Here is an 18616-nt window from a genome sequence, read left to right on the forward strand (position 1 = left end):
AGGGATGTGACCTGGGTAAAGGTGGTGTTACAATCCCACCCTAATCCTCTTTAACATAAAATTACAATCACAAAATGGAGGCCAACCACACAATTCTGGGAATCATGGCCCAGCCAAATTGCTACACACATTTTTGGGGGGACATAATTCAAACTATGACAAGGTGGAGTCGCCACCAGATAGACTAGGAAAATGGGGCCACCCAAATTCAAGGGAGCAGGGTTGCCATTCCAGTGGGCCTGGAAGGTGGAGCTGAAGCCCAGGGCCAAGGCGCCTCCACTCAGAATCCGGAGATTGAGGCCAAAACCAGAACCTGGAGGGCAGGGCCATTGTGTAAATGATCTCCGAGAATGGAGGATTATTTTTAAGCCTTGAAGGGTAATGTAATGTGTTCTGTTGACTTGCCTGGTGCCTGTTATCCCTTCTTTCCCTCCAATGTCTCCCATTTGTGATGGAAATGTCCAGCTTGTGCCTGTTCCACCACTGTACTTTGGAAGCAGATAACTTGTATTCTAGATTTCACAGATGAAGAGGAATTTTTGGATTTTGGACTTGGAGTTGATTTAAGACTTTTGCTATGATATGATGAGGTGAATGTGTTTTACATGTTGCAAGGACATGAATTTTGGGGGGCCAAAAGGGTGGAATGTCATGAGTTGAGTTGTGTCCCCCCAAAATATGTGTCAACTTGGCTAGGCCATGATTCCCAATATTGTGTGATTGTCCACCATTTTGCCATCTGATGTGATTTTCCAATGTGTTGTAAATCCTACTTCTATGATGTTAATGAAGTGGGATTAGCAGTAGTTATGTTAATGAGGCAGGACTCAATCTACAAGACCTGAACCTTATGTTCACATTCTCCTTGCTCCTGACCTTCACCATGATGCCGAGACACTAAATTTCATTCTTCCCCTGGCCCTTACTTGATGCTCATTCTAACTCTAATCCTCACACTTACTCTCACTATGACCCTGACCTTGACCTTCAGCCTGACCCTGGCATTGATCATCACCCTATCTCTGACCCTGAAATATATACTCATTCTCACCTTGACTCTGATCCTCACCCTCACTCTGCCACTGACCTCTACACCCTGTCTCTGACTCTCACCATAACCCTCATCTTGAGTCTGACCATGATGCTTGTCCTAACACTCACCCATGTCTTCACTTAAACATTCTTCTAATTCTCACACTGTCACCTTGACTGACCTTGAATGACCCTGAACCTGTACTTGACAATGACTGTCAATGTCACCCTTACCTTCAACCTCACCCTCACACTCACCTGAACCCTAATGGTGAAGTTGACTCTGGCACTGACCTTAAATGGACCCTCACACTCACCCTGAATCTCAACCACAATGTGATCCTCACCTGACCCTGACCCTGAATCTCTCATAATTATCCTGACTTGTCCATTACCCTAAACCTCATCCTTACCCTGACCCTCACTCTTACCTTGACCCTCACAACACTGAACATGACCCTAATTCTAAAACTTACCCTGAAATTGAACTAGACCCTCATCCTGACCTAGACACTCACTCTCACCATGACTCAGGCTGAGACACAACACTGACTCTGACTCTCAACCTGCTGACACTGACCCTAACCTCACCATATTATTGAACTTGACCATGACCCTGTGACCCATAACCTCATCCTCAGACTTACCTTGACCCTGGCCTACATCTGGACCCTCACCCTAAACCTAAACCTGATTCTGATCCTCAAATTAAAACCCAACACTCAGTCTAACTTTGACCTTGACCCTCACCATATCCATGAGCATGACTCTGACTTCAATTGCGACCCCCCCCAAGACATTACAATTCATATTGACTCTCACCGTGACTCTGAAACTAGCCTTTAACCTGACCCACACACTCAACCTGACCCTAATAAGACTCTCATCCTGAACCTGACCCTTACCTAAACCATGAAACTTACCTGATCCTGCCCTTTATCCTGACACTTAACCTGACTCTGGCCTCACCCTTACTTTGACCCTTAACTTGCATTCAGTCTGATTCTGACATTGAACCTCACCTTGATCCTTACCCTAATAATTACACTCTCTGTGACTTTTATCATGTTCATCATGCTCCTGACCCTGACACAGAATGTCACCCTCACCTCACACTTGTCATACTTGTCACCCTGACCCTCAATCTTACCCTGACCCTCAATCTAAACCTAACCTCACTCTGATGCTCAAACTAAACCTGACACCCAGCCAGACTCTGACTCTCACCATGTCTGATCCTGACTGTGAACCTCATCCTTATCAAAACACTACAGTTCATGTTGACCCTCACTCTGACTGTGTCGCTGACATTGAACATCAACCTTAGCCTCACCCTCACCCACACCCTGACCCTGATCTCACATCCTGAATCTGACAGTGACCTGAATTTTATCTTTACCTGACGAAGCCCTGATCCTCACCCTCACCTTGACTCTGACACTTATCCTCATCTTGTTCCTGAGCATGACTCTGACTTTCAAGCTGACTCTGACCTTCAACCTGATTCTAACACTGTCCATAACTCTGACCTTGATGCTCACCATGACACTGACTTTGATGCTAACCCTCACTTTGACCTTTAACCTGTCCCTCACATAGACCACAACCCTGACCATGTTACTCACACTGATCCTGACACTCAATTCTGACCACGACTGTCATTCTCACCCTGATGCTGACCCTACTTCTTACCCTGAGCTTTACTTAACACTCACTCTGACACTCACACTACCCTTACTATTACTGTGACCTTAATCTTGACCTTCAACTTGTCCCCAATCACTCTGACTCTAACCCTGAAGCTTACTCTGATGCTGATTTGGATTCTGACCCTTATTCTGACCTTGAAACTGTCCCCCAAACTGACCCTGACCTTCACTGACCATGACCCTGACCTTCACACATACTCTGACACTGACCACTACTACCTTGACCCTGATTCTCACCTTCACCCTGATCCTGAAGCTGACTATGAATTCTACCATCATCCTAACCCTGACTCTTACCCAGGCCATGACACTAACACTGACCCTGATCTTGGCTTTCATACTTGTCATGACTGTGATGGTTAATGTTATGTGTCAACTTGGCTAGGCTATGTTTCTCGGTGGCTTGGCAGACACTATGTAATCACTTTCCAGTTTCTGATCTTATGAGAACAACCAATCAATTGAAAGGGAAATTTCCTTGGAGGTGTCGCCTGCCTTCAGTATATAAATGGATGTTCTGGCAAAGCTTGCTTGCTTTCTCCACCCTGCACTCTTCTTGTTGCCTGATCTCCAGTTCATGGGATGTAAGTCTGCAGAAGTCTCTGGCCTGCCACCTGACCTGCAGATTTTGGAATCCCCCACTCCTGCACCCTGTGGCCAGCAGAGGCCTCCAGCCTGCCACCTGACCTACAGATTTTGGTTTCGTTAGCCCCGGCAACCATGCGAGCCAGCAGAGGTTGTCATCCTGTTGCCTGTTCCATGGATTTGGTATTCCATCAAATGCTGTGTTTAGCACTTTTTAGTGCTTTTAAAACACTGTATACCCTACCGCTAACTATTAAAATTCAGGTAGGGTCTCCCTAGCAACTGGTGTGTGAAACAAAATTTTTCAACTTTTTTTCATACCCTACCACTAACCATAGAAAGAATATGCTTGGCATTTTTCAAGCTGAAAGAACAAAAGAAAAAATTCAAGCCTCGAGTTGTGATATTGAAGGATTCTATGGGAAAATATTAAATGACACAGAAAGCATCAAAAGAAGATGGAAGGAATACAAACAGTCACTGTACCAAAAAGAACTGGCTGTTGTTCAACCATTTCAGGAGGTTGCATATGATCAGGAACTGATGGCACTGAAGGAAGAGGTCAAGCTGCACTGAAGGCACTGGTGAAAAGCAAGTCTCCAGGAATTGACGGAATATCAAATGAGATGTTTCAACAAACGGATGCAGCGCTGGAAGAGCTCACTCATCTATGCCAAGAAATTTGGAAGACAGCCACCTGGCCAACCAACTGGAAGAGATTCATATTTGTACCTATTCCCAAGAAAGATGATCCAACTGAATGTGGAAATCATAAAACAATATCATTAATGTTACATGCAAGTAAAATTTTGCTGAAGATCATTCAAAAGCATCTGCAGCAGTACATCAACAGGGAACTGCCGGAAATTCAAGATGGATTTAGAAGAAGACCTGGAACGAGGGATATCATTACTCATGTTAGATGGATCCTGGCTGAAATCAGAGAATACCAGAAAGATGTTTACCTGTGTTTTATTGACTATGCAAAGGCATTTGACTGTGCGGATCATAACAAATTATGGATAACATTGCAAAGAATAGGAATCCCAGAACACTTAATTGTGCCCATGAGGAACCTGTACATAGATCAAGAGGCAGTCCTTGGAACACAGCAAAGGATACTGTGTGCTTTAAAGTCAGGAAAGGTGTGTGTCAGGGTTGTATCCTTTCACCATACTTATTCAATATGTATGCTGAGCAAATAATCCAAGAAGCTGGACCATATGAAGAAGAACATGGCATCAGATTGGAGGAAGACTCATTAACAACCTCTGATATGCAGATGACACAACCTTGCTTGCTGAAAGTCAAGAGGACTTGAAGCACCTACTGATGAAAATCAAAGACTACAGCCTTCAGTATGGATTACTCCTTAACATAAAGAAAACAAAAAATTCTCACAACTGGACCAATAAGCAACATCAAGATAAATGGAGAAAATACTGAAGTTGTAAAGGATTTCATTTTATTTGGCTCCACAATCAACACCCATGGAAGCAGCTGTCAAGAAATCAAATGACATATTGCATTGGGCAAATCTCTTGCAAAAGACCTCTTTAAAGTGTTAAAAAACAAAGATGTCACCTTGAAGACTGAGGTGCGCCTGACTCAAGCCGAGGTGTTTTCAAACGTCTCATATGCGTGCGAAAGCTGGACAACGAACAAGGAAGACCGAAGAAGAATCGACACCTTTGAATTATGGTATTGGTGAAGAATATTGAATATACCATGGACTGCCAAAAGAACAAACAAATCCATCTTGGAAGAAATACAGCCAGAATGCTCCTTAGAAGCAAGAATGGCAAGACTTTGTCTCACATAGTTTGAACATGTTATCAGGAGGGATCAGTCCCTAGAGAAGGACATTATGCTCGGTAAAGTAGAGGGTCAGTGAAAAAGAGGACAACCCCCAGCAAGGTGGATTGACATGGTGGCTGCAACAATGGGCTCAAACATAACAACAATGGTGAGGACAGCGCAGGACTGGGCAGTGTTTCATTCTAGTGTACACAGGATCGCTATGAATCGAAACCAACTCAATGAAACCTAACAACAAAAACCACTAACCATTACCCCAAACCCAGCCCCTAGCCCTAACCCTAACCTTTACACTAAACCTTACATGAGCCATTACCCTAACTCCATCCTAATTACAACACTAACCCTATGTTTAACGTTAATATTAACCCCAATCCTATCCCTAACCTCAACACCAACAGCAACTCCTAGATGAAGTCTAGTCCAAAAACAAACCCTAACTCTAACCACTTAATCATTAATCCAAACACAAATTCTAACTTAGTCCTAAAACAAACCTGAGCACTAATACTAACCTTCAACCTAACCTTAAACATAATCCTAACCCTAATTTAATTTAATCCCCTAATCTTAACCATAAATAGAACCATAATCTTAACCTTACCTCTAACCCCAGACCTAATCCTAATTCTAAACTAAACAAGAGCCCTAACCCTATGTATAACCCTAACCCTAGCCTTAACACAAACCTAAGCCCTAACCCTAACCTAATTCTAACCCTAATCCTAATGCTAACCCTAACACTAACACAGGCTCTAATCCTGTTTAACTCTTATTCTAGCCCGAAAACTAACCTTAGCCCTGACCGTATCTGTCATGGATTGAATTACGTCCCCCAAAAATGCGTATATCAGTTTGGCTGGGCCATGATTCCTGGTACTGTGTGATTTTCCTATATGTTGTAAATCCTGCCTCTATGATGTTAATGAGGGAGGATGGGTGGCAGTTGTGTTAGTAAGGCAGGACTGGATCTACAAGACTGGATTGTGTCCTGAGGCAATCTCTTGAGATATAAAAGACAGAAGTGAGCAGTGAGACAGGGGGACCTCATACCATCAAGAAAGCAGTGCCAGGAACAGACCACGTCCTTTGGACTGGGGTCCCTGCGCCGAGAAGCTCCTAGTCTGGGGGAACACTGATGAGAAGGGCGACAGAGAGAAAAAGCCTTCCCCCGGAGGTGACACCCTGAATTTGGACTTTTAGCCTGCTTTGATTGTGAGGAAATAAACTTCTCTTCGTTAAAACCATCCACTTGTGGTATTTCTGTTATGGCAGCACTAAGACAGAATTTGGTACTTGAGAGAGTGGGGTGCTGCTCTAACAGATACCTAAAATGTGGAAGTGGTTTTAAAACTGTGAATGGATAGACGTGCGACAGTGACAGAGGACCAGCAGCAGCAGAGAACCTACAGCAGCAGAGAAGCAGCAGCAGCAGCAGCAGATATCCAACAGCAGCAGAACCAGGAGACCAGTGAAAGGCGGCGCTGGAGCCGACCCACAGAGCGAGAGGGCTGAATGCCTGTGAGCGGGAGGCTTCCTGGAGGAGAGGGGTGCCTCTGGGCACTTACCGGTGGAGCTAGGCTTGCCAACCCACGGAGCGAGGGAGCTGAGTGCCTGTGCGCGGAAGGCTTCCTGGCGGAGTGAGGTGCCTCTGGGCACTTACCAGCGGAGCTACAGAGCTTTGGAACACTTGTCCCAGCAGGGCAGATGCGGGCATAAGCCCTGAGAGCCAAGAGGCCATAGGAAACAGAAGCTGAAGAGACAAGGGACACAAGAAGCCGAGCTGCCTCAGTCTCAAAAGGTATGGCCACTACCTCAGGGACTTTAAAGGGTGGAGCCATAGCCTCTTGTGTTTCTAAGGGTGGAGTTGTCACTCCGATGGACTAGGAGAATGGTGCGCCTAAAGCCAAGGGAGCAGAGTTGCTGTCCCAGTGGGCCTGGAAGGCGGAGCTGAAGCCCAGGGCGGAGGGGCCTCCACTCAGAATCCGGAGACCGTGGTCAATACCTACAGCCTGGAGGGCAGGGCTATTGTGTAAATTGTCTCAGAGAACAGAAGATTATTTTTAAAGCCTTGAGGGCTAATGTAATGTGTTCTGCTCACTTGCTTGGTGCCTGTTATGCTTTCTTTCCCTGCAATTTCTCCCATTTGTAATGGAAATGTCTAGCTTGTGCCTGTTCTGCCATTGTACCTTTGGAAGCAGATAACTTGTATTCTAGATTTCACAGATGAAGAGGAATTTTTGGATTTTGGACTTGGAGTTAAGGCTTTTGCTATGATATGATGGGGTGAATATGTTTTCCATGTTGCAAGGATGCGTTTTTTTTGGGCCAAACGGTGGAATGTCACGGATTGAATTATGTCCCCCCAAAAATGTGTGTATATCAGTTTGGCTGGGCCATGATTCCTGGTACTGTATGATTTTCCTATATGTTGTAAATCCTGCCTCTATGATGTTAATGAGGGAGAATGGGTGGCAGTTGTGTTAGTAAGGCAGGACTGGATCTACAAGACTGGATTGTGTCCTGAAGCAATCTCTTGAGATATAAAAGACAGAAGTGAGCAGTGAGACAGGGGGACCTCATACCAACAAGAAAGCAGTGCCAGGAGCAGACTGTGTCCTTTGGACTGTGGTCCCTGTGCCGAGAAGCTCCTAGTCTGGGGGAACACTGATGAGAAGGCCGATGGAGAGAAAAAGCCTTCCCCTGGAGCTGACACCCTGAATTTGGACATTTAGCCTGCTTTGATTGTGAGGAAATAAACTTCTCTTCGTTAAAACCATCCACTTGTGGTACTTCTGTTATGGCAGCACTAGATGACTAAGACAGTATCCATGACCGTCATCCCAATTCTAAACCTAATCTTAATCCTAGCCCTAACACTAATCTGAGCGCTAAATCTATCCTTAACCTTACCCTAAACCTAACCATAACCCTAATAAAAACCCTAACCCTAAGACTAAGCCTAAGCCTAACACTAAGGCTAATTCGAACCCTAACCCTGTGTTTAATGCTACACCTAATTCAAGTCTAAACCTACATGTAACCTTAAGCCTAAATCTAACCATAACACTAACCCTAACACAATACATAAGCTATATTTAATCCTAACCCTAGTCCTAATTCAAACCCAAGCCCTAAGGCTAACTCTAACCCTAACCCAGTCCTATGTACTATCCTAACTCCAGGCCTAACCACAATTCTAACCCTAGCCCTCCATGGATCTAACGCTAACCCTCACACTAATCCCAACCCCAACCCCGATACTAATGATAACCTTAACCCTAAGTCTAAATCTAACCCTGTTCATACCATCAACCCTAACCTTACCCCTAACCATAATGCTAACCTTAACGCTAAACCTAACCCTGATCCTAACCCTAACCCTATGCCTAACACTTACCCTAACACTAACCCTAACACAAGCCCTAACCCTGTGTTTAACCATTATATTATCCCTCGCCATAACATAAAGAAAACAAAAATCCTCACAAATGGACCAATAAGCAACATCATCATAAAGAGAGAAAATACTGAAGTTGTCAAAGATTTCATTTTACTTCGATCCACAATCAATGCCCATAGAAGCTGCAGTCAAGAAATCAAACGACCTATTGCACTGGGCAAATCTGTTACAAAAGATCTCTTTAAAGTGTTAAAAAACAAAGATGCCACCTTGAGGACTAAGGTGCACCTGACCCAAGCTGCGGTATTTTCAATTGCCTCATATGCATGCAAAAGTTGTACAATGATAAGGAAGACCGAAGAAGAATGGATGCCTTTGAGTTATGGTATTGGCAAAGAATATTGAATATACCATGGACTGCCAGAAGAATGAACAAATCTGTTTTGGAAGAAGTACAGCTGGAATGCTCCTAGAAGCATGGATGGCTAGACTTTGTCTCATATACTTTGAACATGGTATCAGGTGGGACCATTTCCTGGAGGACATCATGCTAGGTAAAGTAGGAGAGCAAAAAAGAGGAAGACCCTCAGTGAGAAGGATTGACAGTAGTGGCTGCAACAATGGGCTCAAACATAGCAATGATTGTGAGAATGGCACACAGTTAGTGAGTTTTCTCCATTACCTGGAGGAGGCAGGGAAATAATGACAATTCATCTCTCAAAAGGAAAGACGGGATTTTTAAAACATTAAGAATCATTAGCCCCTTGGAAACGCCTTGTGCAAAGAAAAGGTGATGCCAAAGGTGAACTGTGGAGAATACGTATATACTCAGGATACTGGAATATTATTATTTTGTCTTTTTTATTAAAAAAAAAAGATTTTTCTCAATCCCATATAAACAGGCTGAGGAATGTCTCTTTTCAAATAACTCATTTGTATTATCTGTAGGTATAGCATTAACCATATCCCCTCCTCAAAAAAAATCTTCACATAATGTCTGCCCTTTCAGTTCTATTAACTCATCCTCATTCCTATAAAGTTTTTTTTTTTTTACTTGTAAGTTCCTGAAATAGAGGACTGAGTAGGTATATAAATTGTTCTATTTCTGTCAAACTATCCCATACCCCACTTTCTACAGTAGGGCCTCTGATTCTCCCTCTGCTCAGGAAAGAAAAGGTGTGTGTGTGGGGGGGGGTATTTAGTGATCTACATGTCTGCCACTTTTTTTTCTTCCCAGGTTCCCCTCTCTGTCTGCAGTGAGAGTTGCTCCCCAGGGTCCAATCAGATCCTCCGCCCTGAGTGGCTCCGCTGCTGCTTTGCTTGCAGACCTTGCCCTGAAGGGCAGTTTTCTGACAGTACAGATAGGAGCACATAGGGAGCCAAGCTCAGGTCTTCACATGGATTCAAGTTCTATCTCCTAAATTTGATTAGTTTTATTTCCTGATATTTGCTAAATCATTATCCACATCACAGGGTTTCAGAAGAATCTGAATCCTGCCTTAAAATATAAAAAGCTTCTCAGACTTACTGGTCTGACAGATGGGAGAAACACCAAGAGTATTGCCCTCAGACACCCTTTTAACTCAGTACTGAAGTCACTCCTGAGGTTCACCCCTCGGCCAAAGATTAGATATGCCCATAAAACAAAATGAGACTAAATGGGCACACCAGCCCAGAGGCAAGGACTAGAAGGCAGGAGGGGACAGGAAAGCTGGCAATGGGGATCCCAAGGTCGAGAGAGGGAGAGTGTTGACATGTCATGGGGTTGGCAACCAATGTCACAAAACCATATGTGTATTAATTGTTTAATGAGAAACTAATTTGCTGTGCAAAACTTCATCTAAAGTACAATAATAAAATAACTGTCTTATTACCTATCAGGCTCAGTCAGTGCTCAGACTGTAGAGACCCATTTGATAAATATATATATATATAAATATATAAATAAAAATACATATCATATATATATATATAAAGCTTCTGGGATCAATGGCAGGTGCCATAAAAATATTTCTTTATATTAAAAACAAAAACTGTGTGGTCTGGCAAAATGGCTTTCCTTAGCAAATTTATTGCTCTGTCAAATAAATGTGAAATCAAATGTCTTCGGTGTTTAGTATTGACTAATCTTGTATCTATAGTATGAAATGTGCTTTCTGGATTTACAACAGAAAAGGGTAGCCTAAAGTTTTATTTCCTTTACCAATGGCTGATATTATTAACAGTCACCAGAATTTTTGGTAATTGTGAATTCTATGTGTGTTAACTCACTGGCTTAAAAAATAACTCATATTCCCATATTCAAATGCAATTACAACTATCTCACTCACTACTTTGTATCCTTTGTTTTAAAAATTCTTTTAAGATTGGTTCAAATTGTACTGGAGACATTTGACACTTTAAGACAATATATTATTTCCAATACAAAGCTGTGAAAACTTCCTCATAATTTCCATTGCTTCTGCAAAACCTTCCCCCTGGAACTTTTCACTGGCATATTCTAATGACAACTTAAAATCCTCTTCTCCCATCCTTGCCATATCCTCCAGTATCAGTAACCAATTGCTGTATAACAAACAACTCCAAACATTAATTTTAAACAATAATCACAAGTTCACAGTTCAGCTGGGTGATTCTATCGATGATCTCAGCTGGGCCAGTTTACGTGCCTACAATCAACTGGTGGATTAGCTAGGGGCTGGCTTGTCTAATATGGCCTCAGTTGCGATTCATCTGCTCTCTTCTATGTATCTTTCACATCAGAGAATGTGGAACACTATTGGGAACACCACCATAAATGTAACATGAATACCAGAAAGAAAGGAGAAAAGAAAGGGGAATAAAAAATATTAAAAAAAAAAAAATGGCTGTAAACTTTCCAAATTTGACTAAAAACATTACAGTGAACTCCAAGTAGGATAAACACAAAGAGATCCACATTCAGATGCATCATAGTTAAGATGAAGGTCAAAGATATAATCTTGAAAGTTGTAGGAGAAAAATGACTCATCACATACAAGGAAACTTCAGTCATATTAACAACTAACTTCTCATCAGAAACAAAGGAGGCCAGAAGGCAGTGGGACAACATATTCAAAGTGCTGAAAGTACAAAATGGTAAACCAAGAATCCTATATCCAGCAAACTTACGAAAGGGGAAATGAAAATGAAGGGGAAACGAAGCCATTTCCAGATAAACAAAGGATGTAAGAATTTATTGCCAGCAGACAGGCCTTCGTAAGGGCAAATACAAATCAAAAATTAGAAAAAATTTAATTCTCCCTTGTGCAAAACAGGGAATTTTTCCTGCCCTCCCTTCTCTTTACAAAATTTGTCATTGTAAATCCTATTTCTGCCTCTTTGAGATGTATGTGTTGTGTTTGTTAGGTGCCATTGAGTCAGTTCCGACTCATAGTGGCCCTATGCACAATAAAACAAAGCACTGTCTGGTCTTGCACCATCCTCACAATCGTTGCTACGTTTGAGGCCATTGTTCCAGCCATTGTGTCAATCCATCTCATTGAGGGTCTTCCTCTTTTTCATTGACCCTCTACTTTACAAGCATGATGTCCTTCTCCAGGGACTGGTCCCTCCTGATAACATGTTCAAAATATGTAAGACAGTCTCACCATCCTAGCTTCCAAGGAGCACTCTGGCTGTACTTCTTCCAAGACAGATTTGTTTGTTCTTCTGGCAGTCCATGGCATATTCAATATTCTTTGCCAACACCATAATTCAAAGGGATCAATTCTTCTTTGGTCTTCCTTATTCACTGTACAGCTCTCACATGCATATGAGGTGATTGAAAATACCATGGCCTTGAGTCAGATGCACTTTAGTCCTTAAAGTGACATCTTTGCTTTTTAACACTTTAAAAAGATCTTTTGCAGCAGATTTCCCCAATGTAATACATCATTTGATGTCTTGACCGTTGTTCAATGGGCGTTAATTATGGATCCAAGTAAAATGAAATCCTTGACAACTTCAGTATTTTCTCCATTTATCATGATGCTGCTTATTTGTCCAGTTGTGATGATTTTTATGTTTAGGCATAATCCATATTGAAGGCTGTAGTCTGATCTTCATCAGTAAGTGCTTCAAGTCCTCTTCACTTTCAGCAGGCAAGGTTGTGTCATCTGCATATTGCAGGTTGTTAATGAGTTTTTCTCCAATCCTGATGCTGTGTTCTTCTCCATATAGTCCATCTTCTCAGATTATTTGCTCAGCATACAGACTGAATAAGTATGGTGAAAGAACACAACACTTTCCTGATTTTAAACCATGTAGTATCTCCTTGTTCTGTTCCAACGGCTGCCTTTTGGTCTATGTATAGGTTCCTCATGAGCACAATTAAGTGTTCTGGCATTTCCACTTTTCACAATGTTATCCATAATTTGTTAAAGTCCGCACAGTTGAATGCCTTTGCATAGTCAATAAAACACAGGTAAACGTATTTCTGGTATTCTCTGCTTTCAGCCAAGACCCATCTGACATCGGCAATGATATCCCTTGATCCACCTTTTCTGAATCCAGCTTGAATTTCTGGCAGTTTCCTGTCGATGTACTGCTGCAATTGTTTTTTAATTATCTTCAGCAAAATCTTACTTGCGTGTGATATTAATGATATTCAATAATTTCCACATTCTGTTGGATCATCTTTCTTTGGAATGGGCACAAAAATGGATCTCTTCCAGTCAGTTGGCCAGAAAAGAGAGTTAGCTGTCTTCCAAATTTCTTGGCATAGACAAGTGAGCGCTTCCAGCATTGCATCCATTTGTTGAAACAGCTCAGTTGTATTCCATCAATTCCTGAAGACTTGTTTTTCACCAATGCCTTCAGTGCAGCTTGGATTTCTTCCTTCAGTACTATTGGTTCTTGATCATATGATCCCTCCTGAAATGGTTGAACGTCCACCAATTTTTATGGTACAGTGACTATGTATTCCCTCCTTCTTTTTTTGATGCCTCCTGCGTTGTTCAATAATTTGCTGATAGAATCCTTCAATATTGCAACTCGAGGCTTGAATTTTTTCTTCAGTTCTTTCAGCTTGAGAAATGCTGAGTATATTCTTCCCTTTTGGTTTTCTAACTCCAGGTCTTTGCACATTTCATTATAATACTTTGTCTTCTCGAGCTGCCCTTGGAAATCTTCTTTTCAGCTCTTTTACTTCATCATGTCTTCTGTTCGCTTTAGCTACTCTGCATTCAAGAACAAGTTTCAGAGTCTCTTCTGACATCCATTTTGGCCTTCTTTTTTCTTTCCTGTTTTTTTAATGACCTTTTCCTTTCTTCATATATGATGTCCTTGATGTCATGCCACAACTCGTCTGGTGCTCAATGTGTCAAATCTACTCTTGAGATGGTCTTTAAATTCAGGTGAAATATACTAAAGTTCATATTTTGGCTGTTGTGGACTTGTTTTAATTTTCTTCAGCTTCAGCTTGAACTTGCATATGAGCAATTGATGGCATGTTCTACTGTCAGCCTCTTGCCTTGTTCTGACTGATGACATTGAACTTCCCCATTGTCTCTTTCCACAGCTGTAGTTGATTTGATTTCTGTGTATTCCATCTGGTGAGGCCCATGTGTATAATCACTGTTTACGTTGATGAAAAAAGGTATTTGCAATGAATAAGCTGTTGGTCTTGCAAATTCTATCATGTGATCTCCAGCATCGTTTCTATCACCAAGGCCATATTTTCCAACTACCAGTCTTTCTTCTTTGTTTCCAGCTTCCGCATTCCAATCACTAGTAATTATCAATGCATCTTGATTGCATGTTTAATCAGTTTCAGATTTCAGAAGGTGGTAAAAATCTTCAATTTCTTCATCTTTGGCTATAATGGTTGGTGGGTAAATTTGAATAATAGTCATATTAACTGGTCTTCCTTGGAGGTATTTGGACGTTATTCTATCACTGACAGCGCGTACTTCAGGACAGATTTTGAAATGTTCTTTTTAATGATGAATGAGATGCCATTCCTCTTCAATTTGTCATTCCCAGCGTAGTACACCATATGAACCTCTGATTCAAAATGGCCAATACCAGTCCCTTTCAGCTCACTAATGCCCAGGATATCGATCTTTATATGTTCCATTTCATTTTTGAGGACTTCCAGTTTTCCTAGATTCATACTTTGTACATTCCATATAATGGATGTTTGCAGCCATTTTTTTTTTTTCATTTTGAGTCGTGCCACTTCAGCAAATGAAGCTTTACTCCATCCATGTCATTAAGGTCATTAAGATCAACTCTACTTTGAAGAGGCAGTTCTTCCCCAGTCATATTTTGATTGCCTTCCAACCTAGGGGCTCATCTTCTGGCAACATATCAGACAATGTTCTGCTGCTATTCCTAAGGTTTTCACTGGCCAATTTTTTTTTTTAGAAGTAGATCGCCAGGTCCTTCATCCTAGTCTGCCTTAGTTTGGAAGCTCCTACTAGGAATTACAACTAATTGCTACTGTTAACAAGTCCTATTGTTCTGTTTAAATAATAGCATTTATGTAACAGAAAATAATACAGTCTAATATATAATTTCAAATAAACAGATACTTTTCATATTTTATGTTAAAGAAATAACTCGCGTATAAGAATTCACTATATATAATACATAGCGACACGTTGTTGTTAGTTGCCATCAAGTCGATTTTCTGACTCATAGGGAGTAGACTGCCCCCATAGGGTTTTCTAGGCTGTAATCGTTGGGAGCAGATTTCCAGGTCTTTCTCCCACAGAGTGACTGGGTGGGTTAGAACCAGGGCTGGATTAAGTCATGTGAGGTCCTAAACACTGATAACCTGTTTTGCCCCCTCCTCTGCTTACTCACACATTTGAACGGGATATGTGAGTTATATGTGTTTATGTATGTGTGTCTTAGCTATTCATGATGTAACTTCTTTTTAAATTTGACTATAATATTAGCAATTAAACGCAAAAGTGGTGTATGCCCTTTTAGCAGAATGAAATTAACTGGATTACAAAATTTTTAGTGGATGCAAGGTACTAAGATTTTTACTATATACCATGTTTTCTACAAAAAGAATATTCCACATTCTATAACAAAGAGAGTCGGTGAACTTCATTGTTTCAACAAACAATGTAAAACTCTGTTTATCTCTCACAAACATAAATTGACTTTCACCGATTTTGCTTCAAATGGCTCATACTTCAATTTTGATGCTTGTTTCATAATAAATGCTACACTTATAAAGGAACAAATGAAAAGATGTCATAAAAGAAAACTTCATGATCAGAAAACAAATATTACAACAAATTACTATATTTTATTTTTAGATAGATCTTTCATCTCTAACATGTTATAATTAAAAACATTTCTTTCTATTCTCTGCTGTTACAAATTCTTCAATGATTTCATCACAATTAAGCTGTGGAACACTATCTACTTCCGTCCATAATAAGGATAATGAATCAAGTCTTTCTTGTGATCACTGTTGTATGCTGAGGGTTTTTGAGTCTCTTTAGAGATGAAAATGAGCATTCTGTTGTGCAGTCTGTGATCATGAAAGTTAGGAATATGTGTAAAACAATTTCAACATTGGGAAATATGCATCGTATTTTACCTTCTATTATGGAATCATACATGCCTACATGAGTAAAATTTGTCTTCCCTGGATCTGTAAACTTAGTTCTCATGTAAGAATGAAATTTTCGCACTTCTCTGTAAAGGTTTGTATTTAAGTCATCGGGATAAGCCTGCACTAATTTCTTGGATGCCTTCATGCATTCTTCATCAGGTATAGCCACATTATTTAAGAAGGAAAATCTATTTGAAAGAACTTCATATACTTTTACCCTTCTTTTCACGCAAGATTCAAGTGTGTCAATGATGGTGTAGTATGTGGTTACTTAAAATTGATCTCCGGCACTCAATGATATTTCTGGAGCACTTCCTTCATTGACTTGTTTCTTTTTAATGCTTCTGCAACAGCGAACTGCTTGATAATCAGAATCTGGCAGTATTTGTTCTGTTTTGTGTTTTCAAAATCTTCTCTTAAATTATGTAAATACCCTGTTAATGACTGGTAGAGATCTGTGCATCTCTTTAAATTGACTTCTGAATCTTGGAAAGCTTGAATCATCCGATGAAAATGCTGCAATGTATTATTTCATATAACTAATATAAATACATACTCAAGTGTTTGCATTTTGTTGGCAATGTTTTCAGCTTTTCTTTTGGCATCTCCTTTTTATGTCTAGTCTTCAGCAATATTTTCTAAGGCATCGAGAATCTGAGTGTACGATTCCAGGACTGCACTAGTTGCCACAGCATGCACTTCCCAACGTGTATTACAAAGACATTTTAACACTCGATCATTGCCTAAATGTGTTTTAAGAACTGCCCAACGGTTAGTAGAGGTGGCAAAAAATGTGTACAGTAAATGAACAGTAGAAAAAAAAATCAACTGCTTCCAAATAACAATCTACTGTGCTACGTGTACGTCCTACAAGATTAAGTGAATACGCAGCACATGGTATAAAAATGGCATATTCATTATATTCTGAAATTTTCTGTTGCATACCTTTATGACGCCCTGACATACTGGCAGCATTATCATAGCACTGGCCTCTACACTTAGAAAAATCAGTTTTGACATCTTCACATAAATAGTAAAGTACTTGATCGGCAATTTCTTCACCGGTATGACTTTTTAAGCTGGTAAATGTGGTACATTGCTCAACAAGTTTTCCATCTGTTGGAGATTTGTATCTTAAAGCAATACTTAGCTGATCTGTATGAGAAAGATCAGGAGTGGAATCTATAGACAAACGGAAATATCGAGCTATTCTTATTTCACTGAAAATACTCAATCGAACTTTATCACTTATTAAGTTTATTAATTCTTCACACATTTTAGACATATATGATGGGTTGCCCTTTCGTGTGTTGCCACATTTTGAGATGTAACCTGCTTAAAATGGATCAAACTGAGCAACAAGTTCAAGTAAACCCCCAAAATTTCCATTTTGTGGAGACCCAAACACTTCATTTCTTCCTTGAATAGATAGTCCACATTCAGCGATTGTTATAGTGACAGCAACAACGCATTCGTTGCAAAACAAGGTTCCAATACTGATGTTCTTCATTAGTTTGTGTTTCTAGTTCATGAATTACGCCAAAATCATGTCTTTGGTTTAAATATGACAACATACAATCTCTGTGAATTGAATTGTTTTCATGTTTACCAGTCATAATCAAATTGTGCCAATCGCTAAATCCATCTGTAGCAAATTGAAATGAAATGATTTAGGACTGAATAGTTTGTCAACAAAAAATATACACAGCTGACTGATGGATGATACAGTCACCACTCCCTTTTATAATTTTCACCATTAGCTTTGCATTCTAGAAATATATTCTGGCTACAGAACTTTGTTCTGGCTATAGAACAAACGTTTACCATCCAGAAATTTTCGACAAGAATTTTCAAATGGTCCACTGTGATGTTGACAATCACTTGGCCCTCTTTTGGTCCAATGATTTACATCATTAGAAGAAAAATTGTTCCACAAAGCAGAATCTGTATTTCTGTTATTTATGGGGTCTGCAGACGTGACAATGTCAGATTCTAAAATAATTTCACTTTCTACACCACTATTATATTTTTTCACTACAGCAAGGAATAGATGCTGAATTTGGAACAAATTCTGTTATATTTGTATTGCTATTAGTAATTTCAGCACTAGTGATATGAATACACGATTTGTACCCATTAAACTCCAGAGTTCAGTGGGAGAAGTCTCTTCTGATTCATTACGTTTTAAAAAGGAAGTTAATTTTGCAGTTGTCTTTAGGGATTCGCAAATCCTTTTCTTTTTATCTTCTGTGAGCTTTTATTTCTGTGCTCCACTTAGTTGTTGTCATTTCATTTTACCTGGATATAAAATTATGTCACTGTTTAAATTATTTCTACCACAGTGATGTCACTAGGGTTGGTGTCACCCAGTGTGGTAACTCATGGTGTCACCCCCCCCATGAACTTAATTACCACAATATTGTAGCTAAAACACCAGAAATTTTGACAAAATCAGCAATTATAAAAACACTG

The sequence above is a fragment of the Trichechus manatus genome, unplaced genomic scaffold (assembly GCF_000243295.1).
Source record: "Trichechus manatus latirostris isolate Lorelei unplaced genomic scaffold, TriManLat1.0 scaffold00170, whole genome shotgun sequence".
Lineage (NCBI taxonomy): Eukaryota > Metazoa > Chordata > Mammalia > Sirenia > Trichechidae > Trichechus > Trichechus manatus.